This window comes from Hipposideros armiger, unplaced genomic scaffold (assembly GCF_001890085.2).
Source record: "Hipposideros armiger isolate ML-2016 unplaced genomic scaffold, ASM189008v1 scaffold_33, whole genome shotgun sequence".
Lineage (NCBI taxonomy): Eukaryota > Metazoa > Chordata > Mammalia > Chiroptera > Hipposideridae > Hipposideros > Hipposideros armiger.
In genome coordinates, this window is record NW_017731383.1 from 1027672 (window position 1) to 1032634 (window position 4963).

Genomic DNA, 4963 nt, shown 5'->3' on the forward strand with positions numbered 1-4963 from the left:
TTCCCAGGGGACCTGGGGCGCCGCGGCCGCTCGTCTAAATGTGTCCTTAGCTTGCCATTTGGGATCATGCAAGGGGCACAGAGCTCAGGTTCCAACCACACGTCAGGCTGGCCCAGTGCCACCAAGTCCAGGGGATTAAAGAAAGCAAACGTCCCGGATGAGAGTTGGCCATTTCCTGGCCTGCTGTGCCTCCCAAGCCCTGGCATCAGGCGGGGTCTCTGATCTACTCCCACGTCCCCAGGCTCGGTGCCCATCCCCCTGGGCACAGGGTAGCTCCGTCAGAGCCACATTGGCTCCGGTGCTGCCACACGCCCCACCTCTGGGCTCCTAGAACTCCCCTGCTGACCTGCACTTCCGTCCTGCCCACTTCATGTACTCTGCAGGGAGTACCCCCGGGGTCTGTGGCCCAGGCGCCTCAGACTTTAGGGGCGCCAGACACGCCTGGAGCGCCTGTTAATGAGACGCCTGGGCCCCCCACTGCCAGGGTTTCGGACTCAGAGGATGTGGGCCGTGGCTCAGACTGGGCATTTCTAACAAGGTCTCCGGTGCCCACTGCTGGTGCATGGGCCATGCTTGGGGCACGTTCACCTTTTCACGTGGGAGCACACCTGAGGCTGCCGCAGGCTCCCTCGCAAACTGGTCACCGCCTCAGTGGCTGTCAGTTGAGCTAATGAGGCTATCACAGTGATCTGCAAAGCTCCCGGGGAACCGTGGTGGCTCATGCAAACACGCCACACTTGGGCGCTAACACCTGAAGCAATGTGGTACTGTCAGCTGTCACCGAGAAAACATGATACTTGTCAGCAATGTGTTAAGAATACTGGTTTCAAAGAATCAGCTTTAGAATTTACACATTTTACTAACAATCTGCCTTTTAATATAAATTCTGGTTTTCATTAAGTCCTCCAGTTTTCCCTCTAGGTGTGTTCTGATGTCTAAGTTCTTGGCTTTTATTATTTCTTGTTAAATAGTGAAAGCATTTCATCCTGTCAGTTTTCCTTTTCTCAGTCTTAGCTGAGTGCCGCACATTAAACAGGTAACATTCTCCTTGTCATGATAAGGTTTAAGTGCAGTTTTTATTTCCTCTTCAACTTAAGACTTACGAGTTTTGGAGAATATTTTTAAAGTCAAATTTAATGATAAAACACTTATTAATTACGAGTTATAGTGCTTTGAACTTTGAGAAAATGGTCCATATCGTAAATATTGATTTTTAAAAATTGTTTCAATATACTGCCAATCTTCCCAAACGTTACACAGGACTCGAAAGGTATATTCTCTGCTTGAATGAAAGTCAGAACACACTTTTCTTAAGTAAATCCTATTGCTTACAGTGCTCAGGTTTTCTCTAACTTGTCTTATTCTTTGCCCCCCAGAGTGAATCTGTGGTTTCCCCAGCTCCCTTCGGATGTCCACAGCAGGACGCCGGCGGGGCTGCCACAGCCCAGCCAGAGCAAGGGGCGCTGCCCACGGAGCTGGCCTGTGTGGCGCGGGCTCTTCACCTGACCCGTCTCGTGCCCCCACCACCCTGGCTCGCCTGCACCCCAAGGCTTCCCGCTGCCCCAGGGACTGCACCCACACCTCCGCGAGCCCTGCGCGCCCCTTCCGAGTCCGTCCTTCCCTCCTGAGCCCCGGGGGGCCCTTGCGTTCTCTTCTCATCGCTATAGATACTGTCCTGTCCCAGCTTGATAACTGTTTATATTAAACCTCTGATGCTTAAGTTGCTGTGTGGTTTCTGCCTGACTGGATCCGGCTGAAAACTTGAAGACTAAGAGCAAATCAACCCCAACGCAGGCAGCAGGAAGGAGACGGGAAAAGAGCTGAAATGAGTGAAACTGAGAAGAGAAAAACAACGGAGGAAAATAAGTCAGTAAGACCAAAACCTGGTTCTTTGAAAAGGTCAATACATTTATAATAAATCTGCAGCCAGACTTAGAACGGAGGAGGAGAAATAATAAACCAGTAACATCACAAATGAAAGGTCCGCTGTCATAGGCCCTACAGACTCCTCGGTACATGAACAAATGTGCTCACGGATTCTGTGCCCTAGAAGACCGCGCTCCCTGAGAGACACAAACCCCAAAGCTCACTCAAGAAAAAAATAAACTGGAGAGTCCTCTATTAAGAAAATGAAATTCATACTTAAAAACATTGCAAAAATAAAATTCCAGGCCGAGATGGCTTCTCTGGCAAATTCCACCAACTGGTTAAGGAAGTGGCACCAAGTAACGCGGCTCCGAGGGGGACGGGGGCACTGGTCACTCATTCCGAGGCCGGCATTACCCTGACGCCACAGCCAGGATGTGGCTCATTAAATACACCTCAACACCCTTTTCTAAAATCTAGCAAATTGAATCCAGCAGTGTCTGAAAAAGACAGTACAGCACGACCGAGTGGGGTTCACCCAGGAATAAAAGGTGGGTTCAACATTTAAACATCAATCAGCAAACCACGGGCTCACCTCATTATAGGCAGAAAAGCCAGTGCTCAAACACCCCAACTGTCCATCAGAAAAACGCTCCAAGTGTGACTAGAACAGAACTTTCTCAAGTCAAACAAGGGCATGAAAACAACTTACAATGTCGTATCCCCGGCAAGACAGTGAACACTTGCCCCCTTTGAAAACAAAACAAGAACGCCCCCAACCACAGCGTCTCCGTAACCGGGGCAGGAGGTGCGGCCAGGCGAGCGGAGGGGAAAACGACAGGCATGGAATTGGGGACGTGAACTGACATTCTTCAGACGTGCTTAAGCTCACAGTAAATCCAGAAGAGCCTGCGAGTGATTAGAATTAATAATAAATTTAGCAAAATTCAGTAGACAGCCTAGTTCAAACCATAGTAATTACGAGTGTGGAGTTAGTGATCTGCGGGACGACGCGTAGCCTCAACTTGCCCCGATTTAGGGCCAGGACAGCTGGGACGACGGGGAAGGGGGGCTCCTGAATCCACAGTCCTGGAGTGACAGCAGGTTTGTAAGAGGAAAACATGAACCTTGACCTCGCACCGTGCATAAAATTATTTTCAGGTGGGTCCTAAAATGATAAAGCTTCTTGAGAAAATATGGAGCAATACCCTCATAATCTTGGGCTACACCAAGATATCTTAAAAATATGCAAAAAAACACCATTAGAAAGTGATAAATTGGGCTTAATTAAAACTGGCAAGTTTTGTTCCTCAGGAGACATTATTAAGAAAATAAATAAGGAAGCCCACAATCTGGGAGAAGTTATGTGCACACATATATCTGACAAAGAAGTCAAACCCAGAAGATATAAAGGATTCCAACAAATCAGTATGAAAAAGGAAAACAACCCAATTTAAAAATGCGCAGAAAGACGACTTCCAATGTGTGTCTGTGGGCATGTAAGGGGCTCGGAGTCGTCCTGCCGTCCTCACCACAAGGAAAGAGTTGAACAGCTGAAAACCAACAGCTGTCCTTAGGTTCGTTCGTCAGGGAGGCAAGGTCGCAGGAGAAGCTGCTGTCCCCAAATGGGAGACTGACGGGGACACAGAGAATGACAACTTACCGTTGGAGACTGAGTGGAGACCGGGACCCGGCAGGAGAAGTGGCCGACATTTCTGGGGCTCCAGGTGCTCCTGTGCGCTTTAACCCCGGAGTTCCAGCAGGTTCTGTCAGGGGGCGTTGGAAACGCCCTCCCGCCCCCGCAGCCGGGAAGGAGCCTTCGAATAGGCCGGGCTAGCAGGTCTTCAGCGGAGGCTCAAGGAGCCTCACCTGCAGCTGTTTCCGGAGCCTCACCTGAGAGCCGGAGGCACAAAAGGTCAGGAGGCCCTGAGCGAAAGGGAGACCCACACGGCCACACACACCTGAAGATGCCTTGACCTCCTGCCCGCATCACAGGTGTTGCCTTTTACAGGTGTTGCCTTTTACAGGTGTTGCCTTTTGCGGGACGAGGGCAGGACCTTCCACCAGCACCAGGGTTACGACCCGCCTCTGTGGTGGTCTGGGACCGACCTGCGGTGCCTGCAGGAAAACACGAACTGAAACCCAGTGAGGCGCCCTCACAGGACGGAGTGACTGGAACCCTCCCTGCCCCTGCGGGTGGCATGGGCTCAGCCCCGGGGACACTGTTCCGGACGAGGACCCTTGGACTCTGGGCTTGACCCCCAGAAGTGCATACGTTCTCCAAAGGCCATGGCAGCTCACAGGGTCCCGGAAGGTCTGGAAGCCCGGCCCGGGGACTAGCCAGGTGCCCGCCACAGCAGAGGGTGAACCTGCTCACATAAGGCAGCTCCCTCGTGCTGACAACGAGCGAGAGCAACACCCAGTACCTGGAAGGCTCTCGCCACCACAAGACGTGATGTGTGCGGTGAGGGACGGCTGCCCTTCCTGTGAAAATCGTCGCAGAACGTGTACCTCGTGAGGCTGTCACCTGGCACACCTTAAGCTCACAGTGGTACGTGGCAATTATCTCTCCGCAGCTGGAAAAATCCAGAAGGATGCTGCCTCGTGGGGGAAGAGGTGAGGGCTGCCTTCGAAGAGCAGCGGGGAACTTTCTGGAACGGTGGCCATGTTCCCTGTGTCACTGGGGGCTTGGGTCACACAAGCTTCCTCATTCGTCACTTGGGGTTTTTACATTCCGTTTGTAAATGTCACTTCACAAGAGCAAAACTGTAAACATAGAGTAAACTGGTTAATCTTACAGATCGAGGGGGGCGTCCGTGGGTGCAGCTCACCTGGCAGGCAGGGGCTGAGCTGACGAGCAGCCGTGTTCACTGTGACTGTCTTTCGCCTTTCTGTGAAACAGCCTGGGAGAAAAACGACCTCGCAGCAACACAGTCGGATGTGTCCCCACCCACAGTCAGACAACACAAGAGTCATGCTGTCTGATTTCATTTATATAAAATTCAGAAATAGGCAAACCTCTAGTGGGAAACCCCTGAGCTTGCCCCGTGACATCACGGACCCCGGGGATGGGGCACACTGGCACTTCCCACCCTGA